Genomic DNA, 17204 nt, shown 5'->3' with positions numbered 1-17204 from the left:
GAGTAAATTTAGGGAAACTTAGGTAGAAGAAGAAATGAAAAAATAGGATGTTTTGGTTAGAGGAGATTTTTCATGTCCAGTATCAGAGAAGTGGCTCAGTTTACAGAGATGGTGAGGTCTGAGATTCATCCACACCAGAGGGTGGCAAAGGAATAAAAGAGTTATAGGTCATGAGAGTTGAGTATGTGGGTGTATGACAGGGATAAAGGGTATTTTGAGCAATATTGTACCATTGTTGAAGTCTCTGAAGCTGTGGAAAGAAGTTGGGGTTAACAAGAAGAGTTTAAAAACTTTGAAAAAGGAGAAAAAAGTAGACTAGAGATAAAAAAGTGACTACTACAAGAATCTAAATAGGGTAATATGGATTATCATCTTTGCATAAATAAATCTATATAACCAATCCTAATCCTAAAATCTAGTCCCACATCTTCACATGGGTGTGCTATGGAAACTGCAAACTCAACATGTCCAAATAGCAATTCAGCATTTTCTAATTCTAATTCTACCTCTCTTCCAAATATTACTATTTATGTTGATCGTGATCTTTCTGGTCACTCAGCTTGGTAATTTCAACTTCAGTTTTTACTTTTCTCTCTCCTTTATTCCTATATTTAATCAGTTGACAAACCCTACAACATTTCTTATATCATTCCCTTTCACATTGCCACAAACCAAGTTCAGGCCTTGATTCTTTTCTATTAGGCTATATTCAATAATTTTCTTATCATTTTATAGACAATTATAATAATTTTCTTATTGTTTTTACCTAAAGATAGTAATACTTTCTTTCTCCCAGACACTCTTAAAAGAGCTTTCAAAATAATTTTCCTAAGCTTGACTGAGTTACTTTTCTACTCATAAATCTTCAGCGTTCTTCAGAGTCTTCAGAGTCTCAAGATTAAATATACACTGGTTTCAAGACTTTATAAAATTGCCACTCAGTCCTAATTCTCTATCCCTACTCACTTTCACACATTTTGCTCCAGTCAACCTTGATTCCTTGCCCTGCTGTAACTCAACTTGGCTGCCTTATGCAGTGCCAAGGTTCCCTATTAGGGATATATTCCATCTTCACCATGACCTGTTAGAGGCTTGTTCTTTCAAGGTTAAGTACAGGTACTACCTCTCTCTCTCTCTCTCTCTTTCTCTCTCTCTCTCTCCCCCCCCCCCTAAATTTTTCCTTTATCTGTACTATACCTCTCTTCCCACCCCTGAGTATTTTACTTATCTGTGTTTCTGTTGTACTTCCTATCTTGTGAAAGCTCCTTGAATGTGTTAACTTTTATCCCTGTTTCTGAATCCCCAGTGTTTATATGGAATGACTTTCCTATACATAAAAGATACTTAATGCATATTTGTTTAATTAAATCGAATTGGGGGGAGAAGAAGGATGCTTTCATGAGAGAGTCTAGATGAAAGGAATAATTAATGTTGCTTTTAATTGAATCATATTTAAATAGTTGCTTCAGAATATGGTGACCTATTTAGGAAACCTTAGTTTTTTGTATTGTACATGAATTAGGTATCTTCTTTTCCCCAACATATTTTCTGAATTAGAAAAATTTTGGGAATGGGAAGGTCGTTTAAAAAGTATTTGTTTTAAGTTTTTGCTGGTGAGGGGGAATGTATCACTATTCATTTAAAGTGGTCTTTGCTTGCCTGGTTGGCATCTGTCCGTGGTGCTAGAGTTGGCTTGGTATGCAATTATACTCTAATGCTACCCAAATACCATTAGCCCTACAATGAAGTTGCTACTAGTAACTGTGAAACCCTGGCATCACTCCCACCAAGTACACAAACACACACACACACACACACACACCCCAAAATGGAGTTTAGGTGAAAGTGAACATAATTAAGAAAGACAAAAGCATTGTCTTTATTATCTTTTCTCCATTTGCCCTTCCCACCTCCTACAAAAAGTAATTATATTTTAAAAGTTCTAGAAAAGCTTGGTTGCCTCTGAAGTTCAGTCTGACAATTCCCTCTCTTGAAAGGCAGATTAGAGTGATCAGAGAACAAAATGAACACCTCTAAGGGGATTTCCTAAAGGAAAAGATCAGAAATTTTCCCTTATTCCATCTTATCCCAGTAGTAGCACTAGATGCATCCTGGGAGCTGAATTTTTACTCAAAAATAGAAGTTAGTAAATATTTGTAAAAATTATGGAAATGTTATTCCTTTTCATGGCAAAAGACTGAAAACGGATATTCCATCCATCCCTACAGGATCATTTTCTTGATTTTTGTAAGAAAGTTTTCTTTATCTGAGGATAGGAAAGAATTCTTCTGACACAGATAGGGAAACTTCTACCAAATAATATTGAAACCATTAAGAAACAAAAATGGAAACTGGTTGTTTTGTTCTTCCTGTTCACAGAGGACTAACGTGATTCACTGTTACTATTAAGGTACTGAGTATACAACCGGCTGATCAGACCAATAAGAGCTCCAAAGTCTCTACTACTGGCCTGTCACAAATAGCCTATATAAACATTTGGGATGGAGATGTCTCTAAATTTGTGCATATCTGTTTCTTTTGAGCTACTGCAATTCTGCTTTGCTGATAGAATTAAGCACCTTTTTTTTGATGTGGACATGCTAAGTAAGCTAAGAGGTCCTATGCCACTGTCTCCCAAGTCTCACAATCATTTCTAGAGTTGCTCAGAAAAACTCGAGTGTCTTTTTATCACTTCTTCTAAGTTCCCCATCTGATAACTTTCCTTGTGTTAGTTCTCCCTAAAATCCTCTTTTAGGTAAAGTATTGTGAAGTAAATGAATGGAGAAAAAAGGAAGAGGTAGCAAATGTAGATAACTTTATTTTAAAGATTTAGTTGAGAAAAAAAGAAAAGAATAGTAGAAATAGAACTTGAGGGGAGGGAATTTAAGGGGAATGGAGATAGAGACAGAGAGACAGACAGAGATAGAAAGAGACAGACAGAAAAAGAGACAGAGATGATGACCAAGATTACAGTCTGCTAGAAAATATGGCAGAAGTCAATCAAGCACACTTGTAGAGTGGTTGACCTTGGCATGAAGAAGGGCCATGTCTTTGTCAGAGAATACAGGAAAACTTGAGTGGGAGATTAGATCAAAGGATTTTTAAGAAACAAAAAGAAAAAAAAAAGACTTTATATCAAATAACCTCAATTTTCTCAATAAAATAAGAGATAAAGCCCTTAACTGAAAGACAGGAATGAGATGAGGAAAACTTGAGGAAATAGAATATTTGCAATAGTTTCAGTGAGGAATGAGATCCAGACCCAATTACAAGGAATAAAAGGACTCCCTGGATTTAGTGAGGACCCAATTGAAGCTGGATAACAAAGTCATCACAGAGTAACCTGGAGAAGTGTAGGAATGGAAAATGTGCTATCTAAATGGGACTCATTATTATTATTGTTATTGTTATTATTTGTGAAGACCATGTATTTTAAAATCAGCCGGAGTCAGGAATTCAGGTTAGGGGAAAATTGTCAATCTTTATTCTCAGTGAAGAAAGATCAGAGGTGGAAGAGAATGGGCAAAAGCAATGTGTGCAGCTGAGTCAAGAAGCTAGCTAGACCAGCAGCCACACGACCAGCATCTAGGAGTATGGAACCCCGGCCAATCTCCCCCAGCTTCTCTTCCTGTCTCTCTCTGCCTCCACCCACCAAGATCGTCATTTCCTATACAACACATCAGGACTTGCAGAGAGTGGGCGGGGCCATTTTTTATCCAAGCATGTATATTAATAGAGTATAGTCCAATTACTATTTAGCCTCATGTGCTTGGGACCTCTGCATCAACTCAAGCCTCAGCCCATTACAATTATTTGTGGTGTTCTCTTCTTTAAAATATAATGGTTCTCTCTGGGAGCAGGTTTCTTGGGGAGGTTTTCTGGAGGCAGCCTTAGTTTTGGTTCTGAGTAATAATCACTCCAAATGCAGCCAACTGATAAAATCCAAATGTTTATTTTCTCCAAGAGCTCTTGCCACTTGTCTTTGCCTGGGGCTGGGCAGCTTTCTGGAGAGCCTTTCAGACCAGCCTTGGTCTCAGTGGGGGAAGTGCAAGAGGCCAGCGACCACGGTAGTGTGAGATAGGATGAATGAATCTGGTTACGCCTCCGAGAGTGGGCTTCTTCTGAACTGACCCTGACTGGCTCACTGAAGCTCTTTTTATGCTCGGTGTAAAAGGTTGACTCCTCCTCCGAGAGTGGGATTGTGAGTTTCTGACTTGTGAATCTCCCAAAAGTGTGAACTCCAAAGAGTACTTAAATACATTAGTGAGCTAGAGAATACGCTAAGTACCATGCTAAATTAGGCAACTGACATCACTTTGTTAGGATTCCAACAATTATTATTGTTGTTGTTAACCATTGTTGCCATAAGACAGTATGACCCAAGTAAGGTTGGGAGTCAAGATAATTTGGATTCAAATATGCTTTATATAAGTATTTATTTTAGCAAGTATGTATAAATCAGATCAATTGATTTAAATTTTGTGTTCCTCAGACCATGTGATCATAACCATCTCTTCTAGAAGAGTTGCCTAGGTCTGTGTCCATGGCAAAAAATATTTTGTGTCTGTTTTTGTATCAGTCAGTATTTAATAAAGGATCTTGCATGCAGCAGACAATAAATATTACTGAGTAGAGTTGAACTTGCAGAATATCAGCGCATCATTTTGATTAGCAGGCATCATCTCATCCCCTAGATAGAAGTGTTATTTTTCCACTGTGGGATTTTTAATTAATCACTTTCTAGTGGTCCACATCTGAATCGTGCATATAATTTGAATAATAAAGGTGGAGATGTCAAGTACCCAGATAGTGTTATTTCTAAAACACCAATACTGACAGTATGACACTTATATGAGTCCCAAAATATCTCAATCTAGCTTTATTTTTTTATTCAAATCAAAACCACCCTTGTTTAAGATCTCACTACCTCTAATCTCCATTAGTATACTGAGAAGTATTTTAAAACTGCCTATTCAAACAAAAAAAAAAAGGACAATCTCTTAATTTTAATCAGCATTATTAATATCTACCATTTTGTCAACCATAATAAATCAAATCCTGATTTGCAGCCTTTATCCAGTTTTTTAAAATTTAACAACCAGCTCCCCTGAGCTATATAAAAAGGCTTCAAATATTGGAACAGTCTTTTTAATGAAGTTGCTTTAAGATTTGCAAAGTTCTTTACAAATATTATATCATTTCATTTGCAAAACAGCCCTGGAAGGGAACTACTGTTATTACCATTTTGCATATGAGAAAACTGATGAGGGAAACAAAAGTCCAAATAAATGTGTCCATCATATGATGTAGCATACCAACACATGATACTGCATGTCACCATGTGAGGTAGCATGCCACATGGTGTAGGGTGCACATCATGTAATGTATCATGCCATCAATGGCATCTCATGTCTTCACATGATATAGCCAGTTGTGTAGCATGTTCATCATGATATGATGGGTTAGGTAGTATGTTCCATGAAATAGCATGTCCATTACCTGACACAGCATGTTATTTTAACACTTAGACTTGTCCCAAAGTAGAATAGACAGCTTTGGGAAGCATCCCACATCATGGGATGAGGTCCTTAAGCAAAGCCTGGAAGACCACTTGTTGAGAAGGGTATGGCAAGGATTCCTGCTCAAATGTGGCTTAGACTCTATAGGGCTTTTTTGATTAAGGAAATGATGATTTATTTTTTAAAAAGTTACAGATTGACATCACTTGTAGTTTATCTCGGCAAGTTCCCTTTTTTTTCATTTCAGGAAACTGAGGCACAGAATAAGGGGGGATTTCAATGACTTTCCCAAAGTCCTATAGAAGCAGCAAGCAACAGAGCTGTTGATATTCAAATCCAGACCCTCTCACTCCAAATCCACAGTTCTTTCCAGTGTACTACAATGATCTTGCCTAAGGTTACATAAAGAATAAGTGCCAGACCCCAGATTGGAATACAAGCTTTCTGCTTCTAAAGCCAAGGCTCCTTAAATGAACCACACTTACTGGCTTAGAAAAAGTTTCCTTTCTCTGTTGTATTCCCTGCTATCTCCTATTTACATCCCTCTCATCTTATCTTTCTTACTCTAGCATTAAAAAAAAAAAAAAAATTACTTTAACCATTCCTAGAAAGAAGTCTGAGACTTTGCATAATCAAGGATCATTTTAATTCAGAGAGATTCCTATCCCCCTGTACTTTTTGCAATACTTCCCTAAAACTACAATCTGTAGCTAGCATGACTGGTGCCCCTCTTGATGCCCTTCCAGGCCATCTGCCAGCACATACCTGAGCCTGCCCCTCACAGACCCAGCAGGGCATGATTTCTGCTGTGCCCATGCAGCTGCCCCATTCAGTCTCTGAATCCATGACTCAGAATATTTGTTGATAATTTGCCGTAATTCTCTCAACAGGAATTTTGAAAGGGTCCAACTGCAATAGGCTCTTCATAAGATTTACTGTTTTCCTGATGTTTTTTGACATTCTTATTCCAATCCCTTCTTTGGTCAAGGCCCATTGCTGAGTCAAGCTGCCACTTAATATATTGACACCATTCCTGGCACTCTGGTGATCCACACACTGAGTTCCTGCCCCCTTCGGAGTGAGTTGCACTCTTCATGGGACAGATTTGAAATTCAGCCAAGTTGGCAGCTATAGGGTTCCATTTTTACAATCTCTAACAGCAGGAGGCTGCAGTCCTTTGTATCACTGTACCATCTGCTTAGCTTTTTCCTTTTCTCAAACCATACATAAGCTAGAGAGACTATCTCCCTCCCCTCTGTCCAAAAAAAGACCTACCCACCAAAAATCAACCCCCTCCTCATCCCAAATGAAACTAGTTTGTATTTTATAAACCACACCTATTCTCCACATCCCACCAACCATGTTCATTGTCTGCTTTATAAAATAGAAAATAGTCATTCAGCCCCTTGAATTCCAATGTCTTTAGCTAACTATGGATGAGTACTTCAGATCTCAAATGACAGACAATTTATGTTCTCCACTGGCATCTTTGTGATAACAAAAAAAAAAATGATGAATACCACCCCCTCCCCAGTACATTGGATGGACCCCCTCTGATAACAATTCATGCATTTCCATTGGCTATCTTCCATGCTTGATATTAGTGCCTTCCCTCTGAAATTACTTCTTATTTAGATTACACACACACACACACACACACACACACACACACATCTTGACTCTAATTGTTTGCAGGTTGTCCCCTCATTAAAATGTGATGTCACTAAAGGCAGGGTCCATGTTTTTATCTTCTTTGTGTGTGCTTCCAGCACTTAGTAAGTGCTTAATAAATGTTTGTTGATTGGTTGACTTTATGGGAAGATATAAACAACAATAACAAAGGATGGGCACTAAGTATGGATAAGTTAGTCTTCATTGTTGGAAGGAACTCTGTGAAGATCGTTATTTTAAAATCAGCCGGAGTCAGGAATTCAGGTTAGGGGAAAATTGTCAGTCTTTATTCTCAGTGAAGAATGATCAGAAGTGGAAGGGAATCGGCAATAGTAATGTGTGCAGCTGAGTCAAGAAGTTAGCTAGACCAGCAGCCACACGACCAGCAGCTAGGAGTATGGAACCCCGGCCAATCTCCCCCAGCTTCTCTTCCTGTCTCTCTCTGCCTCTACCCACCAAAATCGTCATTTCCTATACAACACATCAGGACTTGCACGGAGAATGGGCGGGGGCCATTCTTTATCCAATCATGTATATTAATAGAGTATAGCCCAATTACTATTTAGCCTCACGTACTTGGGACCTCAGTGCATCAACTCAAACCTCAACCCATTACAGAACTCCTCTTATATATTTGAATATTGTGTAGCAATATGAGATTATTGATTTCTAAATCACAGAAATAGAGTGACATTAAAAAGACCTGGTTCTGCAAAGAAAAGAAACCAGTTGCTAAAATTTACGTGATCAGAATATTATGGGGAAATGACCACTTCATCTCAGAATTCATGATAGAAAAGAAATTGGAACCTGGGAACAGCTGACATGTACTGTAATGGATCTCATAGATTTAAAATTCTATAGGGGAATGTTGGCCCAAAATCAAAGGGAAATTCTCAATAATGAATTATAGAAAATGAAAACAGAAATAATTCTACTGAGAAGGCGAAGGGGTATATAATATAAAGAATATGACCAATATGGACACGCAAGTCATCTATGAACTATGGAAAGGAAAAAAAAAACTTTATTTAGTGACTCCTACATGCTAGACACTGTGCTGAGCACTTTACAAAAATACTATATTATTTGATCCTCACAACAACTTTAAAAGGTTGGTGCTATTATTATCTCCATTGTACAATTATGTATTATATATGTACGTGTGTGTGTGTGTATTTTCCCACCAAGAACAATGAAGTTTGGATTGGAAATGTTCCAGTAAAAATGTTAAACAGGGAATTTACACGTTAAATAAATGAGTAGTAGACACCTAGTTGTCCTAAATTATTTCAAGTCATTAGACCCAGATAAACTACATTCCAAGAGACTGAAAGAATTATCAAGTGTCAGTGATCTTTGAATAGTCATGCAACTCATTAGACTGCACAAGATCAGAGGAAAAAAATTACATTATCTTGATTTCAGGAGAAAAAGCTTTTCAAGAAGCTTAGAGACTATAGGCTGGTAAGCTCATTTTTAATGCCTAAAAATATCCTAGAACATATTATTATTAAATGAATGGTTTATGAAGATCTAGAACAGTAGTTTCCAAAGTATGGTCTGTAATGGGCTGAAAACTCTGAGCAGATGCACTAAGGTCAGAGCACTCAAAGCCAATTACCAATTGGACAATACTCTATCAGTATATGCTTGGAGAAAGAATGACCCTGCCCACTACGCTGCAGGCTTTATCTGTTGTATAGGAGATTGGGTGGAGAAGTTGGTGGGTGGAGTGAGAAAACCAGAGCTCCTGGCAGATTCCTGTCCCTATTGCTCTCACTTCTTATCGCCATTCCATTCATGTCCACAAAGAATGAAGATCAAGGACTTTTGCTGATCCTGAATATCCAAGGTGCTAACACAAGCTTCACAGTGGTCCAGGGTCTAAGCCCAATGGCTATATGGTTAGCCAGTCAAAGGGTGGGAATTTGGATTTCTTAATACCGAACCAGGATAGGGAATATGGGGGTTCTCTTTCACACAATCACGACTTTCATCTCTGAACACTTTCTCATTTTGTCCCCTCTCTGCTTTATAAACTCTTAATTTTCAACTTTCTGAGCCCATTCTCCTGTAGATCACTCTGAGGCTTGAAGCACTCTTCAGTGAACAGGAAATAAGAGCCCCATCATTTAATTTTGGATAGAACAAACTGAGTTGCACAAATTGAAGAAACAAAGGTGGATTGAGATCTATAGAGCGGTTCTCATTACTTTTATTTTTTTTCCTCAAATCCATCTTTTTTCCAAATGTTCCAAATGAGAGTGTGAGAGGACCTTCTACTCATTCCATTTTGCAACTTTTATATACTTTTTAAACTTTTCACTATTCATCACTACACCTATCCAATAAATTGCTAAATCTGGTTGTTTTTTCCTCTATAACTTCTCTCAAATTCATCAAATTTTCTTTATTTACCTGGCAACTAACACCATACCCATTATCTCTCACATGGAACATTGGAGTAGCCTCTTATTTCATCTCCTTGCCCTAAATTTCTTCCATCTCCAATTCATTTTCAGTATAGACGCAAAAGTAATTTTTCCAAAATGTGTCTCATAATTTCATTTCCTGCTTAATAAACTTTAATGACTCCCTATTGGCTATAGTATATGTATTATTTCATTTCTTTTTCATCTTTTTTAGTTTCTATTTTTGTGTAAGTTGTATAATGTACATAAATTGTAAATAAAACAATGCAATTATGTAATTTATAAATAAGCAGATAAACACATTTTGAAAGTATATTCTCAAAAATTATTGACTGATAGAGGCTAAAAAGATAACCATGATCCCCAGAAGTTGGCATGTTTTCATTAAGAATAGATCATGTGTTAGCAGGATGATTTCAGAAAGGCCTGGAGACACTTACATGAACTGATGCTAAGTGAACTAAAGAACCAAAAGAACACTGTACATAGCAATAACAAGGTTATGTGATTACCAACTATAACAGACTTGGTTCTTTTCAATAATGAGGTGATTCAGGCCATTCCAATAGATTTGTGATGGAGAAATCCATCCTCATCCAGAGAAGACTATCGGAACTTAATGTGGATCACAACACAGGATTTTCACCTTTTTTGTTGTTGTTTGTTTTCTTGTTTTTTTCTCTTATTTTTTTTTCCTTTTTGATCTGATTTTTCTTGTGCAGCATAATAAAAGTGGAAATATTTTTAGGAAAAAAAAGAATAGATCATATGCTGAATGTACTTAAATCATTTCAAAGCCTATTCTTTTCTTTAAATTTATATATACATTCTCATAAGACTAAGCTTTGAAAAGATCATGGTTAGAAATGTAAATTTAGTTGTCCCTCTTGGATGGAATTGAAGATGGCAAGACCTGAAGGTCATGGAGTGAACCCAGTGTTAGTTCCTAACATCACTGTTGAGAATTTCTAGCAGTTGAGTTTTTAAAAATCATCCTAAAGTGTCAGAAGAGAGGAAAGGGAATAAACATTAATATGACACTTATTACATGCCTTGTATTAAACACTTTTTTCTTCCCACAACTCTGCAGAAATATTGCATGGGGAAATAATAGAAACTATTTCTTTGGAAACTATTGAAATCTGAATTCAAATCTTATTTCCTATTCCTGCCAATCATATGCAAATTAGTGAACCTCCTAAAGTTTCAGTTTCCTTATTTGCAAGATGGATACTCTATAAGCTAATATTTAAAAAAAAAAAATCCAGAACCAGCAGATTATTTGCTTCTCCCAAATCCCATCTGATGTGGAACAGGAACCTTAATCAGTCCATCCTGTCTCCATTGTTTGTTTGGGTTTTTTTATTTTTTTTAATTTATTATAGCTTTTTATTTACAAGTTATATGCATGGGTAATTTTACAGCATTGACAATTGCCAAACCTTTTGTTCCAATTTTTCCCCTCCTTCCTCCCACCCCCTCCCAAAGATGGCAGGTTGACCAATACATGTTAAATATGTTAAAGTAGAAATTAAATACAATATTAGTGTACATGTCCAAACAGTTATTTTGCTGTTCAAAAAAAATTCAACTTTGAAATAGTGTACTATTAGCCTGTGAAGGAAATCAAAAATGCAGGCAGACAAAAGTAGAGGGATTGGGAATTCTATGTAGTGGTTCATAGTCATCTCCCAGAGTTCTTTCGCTGGGTGTAGCTGGTTCAATTCAATACTGCTCTATTGGAACTAATTTGGTTCATCTCATTGTTGAAGAGGGCCAGGTCCATCAGAATTGACCATCATATAGTATTGTTATTGAAGTGTATAATGATCTCCTGGTCCTGCTCATTTCACTCAGCATCAGTTCATGAAAGTCTCTCCAGGCCTTTCTGAAATCATCCTGTTGGTCATTTCTTACTGAATAATAATATTCTATAATATTCATATACCACAATTTATTCAGCCATTCTCCAATTGATGGGCATCCACTCAGTTTCCAGTTTCTGCCTGCCTCCATTGTTAAAATTTATATTTATTTTGGAGTCAGGGAATATTCAAATGATGCCATTAACCTTTAGATTATTGTCAAAATTAAAAAAAGTTGAACTTGGATATTTGGTAACAGCTTTGATCCAATATAACTAACATACAACATTTGAGATGCTACTAAAATATCAAAGGAATAAGAGTTGAGAACCTTTTTTTAGAGGAATCTTGAAAAATTTAGACAACTTTTATTGTTCATCAAATATAAATACATTTTAGAATGAATTTAGAATTTAGAATTTAGTATCCATAAAGCTTGGCATAAAATCCAATTAATTCAAATCCCAAGAATACTCAGCTTTGAAACTGAAAGGACAACAAATAAAGTTGAACAGATCTGTCAGCATTTCCTTAGTAAACTATTTTTGTGATTAATGAAAGGATAACCACTGCATTTGAATTCTTAATCCCATTTAATACCACAGACCTTGCCATGCTATCTGGTGAAATATAATATGTGTGTGTGTGTGTATATATATATATACATATAAGGTTTGAAGTAAGGAGAACAACCAGAAGATATCATAATAGTCTAAATAGAAATTGACAGGACTCATACCAAAAGTGGAGGCTATATGAGTTGAGATAAGGGAGTATATAAGAGAGACGTTAAGGTACATCAGCAAGACTTGGCAAAACATTGGGTCTGGGAGACTGGGAAAGTATTGGTACCCTTAATAGTAATAGGAAAGTAGAAGAACAAAGGATAGTTTACCTCTCAGATTTGTGGAGAAGGAAAGAATTTGTGGCCAAAGAAGAAGTGGAATTCATTATTGAACACAAAAACTGATTATATCAGTTAAGTTTTTGTACAAACAAAAGCAATGCAGACAAGATTAAAAGAGAAGCAATAAACTGAGGAAAAAATTTATATTCAAGGGTTCAAATAAAGGCCTTATTTCTAAAATATATAGAGAATTGACTAAAATTTATAAGAATTCAAGCCATTCTTCAATTGATAAATGATCAAAGGATATGAACAGACAATTTTCAGATGAAGAAATTGAAATCATTTCGAGTCATATGAAAAGGTGCCCCAAATCACTATTGATCAGAGAAATGCAAATTAAGACAACTCTGAGGTACCACTATAAACCTCTTAGATTGGCAAAGATGAAAAGAAAAAATAATGATGAATTTTGGAAAGGATGTAGGAAATCTGGGACACTGATACATTGTTGGTGGACTTATGAACTGATCCAACCATTCTGGAGAGCCATATGGAACTGTGCTCAAAGGGCTATCAAACTGTGCATGCCCTTTGATCCAGCAATTTTTCTACTGGCCTTGTATCCCAAAGAGATCATAAAAGGGGGAAATGTTTGTGCTAAAATGTTTGTGGCAGCTTTTTGTAGTGGCAAATATTTGGAAATAGAGTGTATGCCCATCAGTTGGAGAATGGCTGAATGTCATGGAATATTATTGTTGTAAAAGAAATAATCAGCAGGGTAATTTCTGAGAGGCCTGGTGAGATTTACACTAACTGATGCTGAGTGAAATGAGCAGAACCAGGAGATCATTGTACATGGCAACAAGAAGATTATAGTATGATCAATTCTGATGAACTTGGCTCTTTTGAGCAATAAGATGATTGAGGCCAGTTGTTTGCTTGCATTTTGTTTTCTTTCCCATTTTTTCCTTTTTGATAATTGTATAAATATATATGTGTGTGTGTGTGTGTGTATACACATGTATTGGGTTTAACATATATTTTTAACATGTTTAACATAGATTTCTTGCCATGTAGGTGAGGGAGTGAGGAAAAGGGAAGGAAAATATGGAACACAAGGTTTTGCAAGGGTCAATCAATGTTGAAAAATTATCTATGTATATGTTTTAAAAATAAAAAGCTTTAATAAAAATGTAAATAAATTTTTTAAAAGATAGTAACAAGAAAGTTGGGAAGAGGAGATAGTTCTGGGGAGGAAATTAATGAGTTCTGTTTTGAATGTGCTAAGTTTGAGGTCCTTTTAAGACATCTAGTTTGAAATAATCAAATATCAGTGGGTAATGAGAAATAAAGAGATCAGGAGAGAGAATAGGGTTTAATGTATAGATCTAAGAATCATCTACATAGAGATGATAATTGTGATTCTAGGATCTTATAAGATCATCAAACAAAGTAGTAAAAAAGAAAAAAGGAGTCCCAGCACAAACTGTAGAGGGGATATCCATAATTAATGGACATGGCCTGAATAAAGATCCAACAATAAGAGACCAAGAGAGTGGTCAGATATGTAAAGGAAAACAGGACAAAATAATGTCATACAATTCTAGAGAAAAGATAGCATCTAGGAACAAAGGTTGACAGTGTCATAGACTTTAGAGGTCAAAAGGGGGAAAGGGGGAGGAAGGAAAAACACATTAAATACCTCCTATGTGCTAGGCACTACACTAGGAACTTTACAGAAATCTTTGATCTTCAAAACAGCCTTAGGAAAAAATAGGTGCTATTATGATTCTTATTTTATAGTTGAGAAAACTGAGGGGAATAGAGGTTAAGTGACTTGCTTAGGATTACACAGTAAGAGTATGAGACAAGATCTGGACTTGAGTCTTTCTGATTTAAGCCAAGTGTTCTATCTATAGTGGTACTTGGCTCATTATCCTAAAAGGGTAAAGGTTAAAAAAAGACTACTTGACCTGCTAATGAAGAGATCATTGTTAACTTTGAAGAGAAATATTTTAGTTGGCGATGAAGTGAGGTTGGAACTTGTATTGCAGAGGGTTTAGTAGACAGTGACAGGAGAGGAAGATAGACATTCTTCTCAAAGTGTTAGCCAAGAAAAGAGGAAGAATCATAGGACAGTAGCAAATGATGATGGTAGAGTCAAATGAGATGAATGTCTTAGTAAGTTTCAGGGAAAGAACTTTTAGGTAGGGAGATATTGAAAATGAGAGAAGGTGACAGTGATAATGGGGGCCTCTCCTGAAGAAGGGATAGAATGAGATCACTTGGGCATGTATAGAAGGTAGTGACTTTTCAAGGGAAGCACTTCTTCTTTATTTGAAATTGAGATGAGAAGATAGTGTGAGAATGCAGCTGAATTAAAAAAAGATAAGGAGAATGAGTAAAGTGACAGTTCTTGGTATGTTTGAAGGAGGGAGCTTGAAAAGAGATAAGAACATTTGTAATAACCACGGTGATGAATGGGGTAGTAAATCAATTTGTAAGGTCTAAAACGGTGGAATTGTTGCAATAAGGACCCAGTTGAGATTATATAACATGGATTCGTAATGAAGTTAGTATGCACAGTTTTGTGATTTTTTTTTTCCCTTCCAGTTCTAATCATCCATATGTAACTAGGACTAAAAATTGCAGATGATGGAAGTAATCCAAGGATGGGGTTTGGCAAGGCATGATTTGCAATAGAAGGGGAGAAAAAGGATTCAAATATAAAATTTGAACAGATTCATCATGGGACTGAGATGTGGAAGCTTGGAAGGTAATATAATTATGTTACTTGCTTAATGTTTAAACTCTGTGAATTTGTAGAGGCCAAACATATTTTTGATTCCCTTCTTTTATTTTGTCTCCTATGAATGATTGTACTGTCCGAGTACGTATTCTTTTTCTTATGTTATACTTACTATTATCTGCAGTAAAAATCTTATTCTATTGTTTGTTTTTATCAGATCAACAAATATCCAGTTAAAAATAATCTTTCTGGCATTCATTAGAGGTAGTCCTTTCCTAGTCATAAATCTATCATTCCTATATCTGAAGCCCTGATTTCTAAATCCATATCCTATTCCCACAGCACCATCTTCTTAATGATCAGTGTCCACTTCTCAAATCTTTCTTGTCTTAAACTTCTGACTTAAATGGCAGATAAGAAATTCCCTGTATCATTAATCATTAATCTTCAATTTCTTAGTAGGGGCTTCATAATCTCTAAAGATGATTTATTTGAGTTACTTTCTAGTGGTATCACATTAATTAAAAGAGACATGTATTATTTATATTATTTAGTAAGATTTGGGGCAGGAGAGGAGTCTCCTCTATATATCAGATATTTGCCCAAGGAAATCAGTTTAGTTCAATCCAAATCCAGGAAAAAAAAAACCCAAAAAACATTCATTATGCAATTCTATATAAGGAGCACTGACTGAAAACAAAATGGTATATTTTTCATATTAAGTTGACATATAGTCATGTCAGTAGGTCTTAATCATCAATCACCACAACCTGCATTTTCTTCTAGTGATCAAATACTACATGAGTCTATTACTTTTGATAGCATTTCTGGTTCTTCATCATATCTGCAACATAGAAATCAGGATGACCCTCTCTACCCTCTTTAAGAAGAGCTCTTCATTAATGGCACAGTCCACTCTAGGAATACAGCAGTCTTTTTATTCTTCCTTTTTTCCTCCCTCCATATAACTCTATTTATCCAGCGTAACTTAGATTCCATTTTGCCTTAACTGGGTTATTTCTCCTCTTGGTTTTTCACTTGAAGCATTCCCTTCCATTCTGTTAAGAAACACTTCATTATCCCTGAAACAGCTGGAGAACTAAGGCAGTTTTCCACCAGACCTTTGACCTCCCTCAGAGAGACCATCTTGCATTTTGATTACAAATAGTTGTTCACTGATTCTAAAACAAATGCAAGTATTGGGCAATTTCTAAGTTACTGAGATTCTTATTTTTAAACCATTTATTCCTTTATTTTGACATTTTTTATTGAGCTTAATAAAAACCAACAAATAGGAATATTTCCATGTTAAAAAAAAAAAAGCTACAAAAGAGGTTTATATTTAAAAATATAATTCTCTATTACATTGAGCTTGGTGGTTTTCTAAAATATACTATGCATGATTGAGAAAAAAATTATTATAGCAAGTTTCTCTGGAAAAAAACTGATATTCAAGCTATATATAAAATTTATTCAAATAAATAACAACAAGAACTATTCTTTAATAAGTGACCAAAAGATATGAATAGGATATAAATTCTCAAAAGAAGAAAAACAGGTTAGCAATAATCATGTAAAAAATATTACAAATAATTCTTTGGGCTGCTGATTATGATTAGCTTTTTCCAATGCAAATTGAAACAATCCTGATATTCATACTCATCAGATTGATAAATATGACCCAAAAAAGGAGAGAATTACAATTGTTGATAACGTTATAAACTTAATTTGGAAGTATATGCCAAAGAAATCAAAGAAAGAAGAAAAGTTTTTATGTACCCATAAGTACAAAATTATGTATAGCTAATTCTTTTTGAGAGATATCAGAGAACTGGAAGTGAATGGAATGCCCATCATTTGGGGAATGGCTGAATTATAGTATATAAATGTAATAGACTATGTTGTAAGAAGTTATGGAGAAATCTAGGAAGACTTATATGGATAGTAAAGTAAGTGGAACCAGGAGAACAATTTATACAGTAATAATTCTAATCAGTACAGTGACCAACCATGATTCCAGACAGTATAGATATCCTAATAACTTTGGGGGCATAATTCCAAAGTGCTTTCTAAAATAGCTGGACCAGTTAATAGTTTCACCCTTTTCACTGAATG

The 17204-nt window shown here is 35.6% G+C and overlaps 1 protein-coding gene across 4 annotated transcripts in view; it reads left to right on the top strand.

Annotated features, from left to right (window-relative positions):
• Positions 1 to 17204, top strand: part of AIG1 (androgen induced 1) — a 328968-nt gene that overhangs the window by 213465 nt on the left and 98299 nt on the right. Inside the window, exon 4 of one of the 4 annotated variants that reach the window (XR_004233594.1) lies at positions 14954 to 15116. The exons of the other annotated variants lie outside the window; for them this stretch is intronic. The gene's annotated coding sequence lies outside the window, so the exon portion shown is untranslated. The remainder of the gene's footprint in view (positions 1 to 14953; positions 15117 to 17204) is intronic. 4 annotated transcript variants of the gene reach the window in all.

This window comes from Sarcophilus harrisii, chromosome 4, assembly GCF_902635505.1.
Source record: "Sarcophilus harrisii chromosome 4, mSarHar1.11, whole genome shotgun sequence".
In the NCBI taxonomy this organism is placed as follows: domain Eukaryota; kingdom Metazoa; phylum Chordata; class Mammalia; order Dasyuromorphia; family Dasyuridae; genus Sarcophilus; species Sarcophilus harrisii.
The sequence above is the reverse complement of the archived record's forward strand: the minus strand, read 5'-3'. Positions and strand labels throughout refer to the sequence as shown.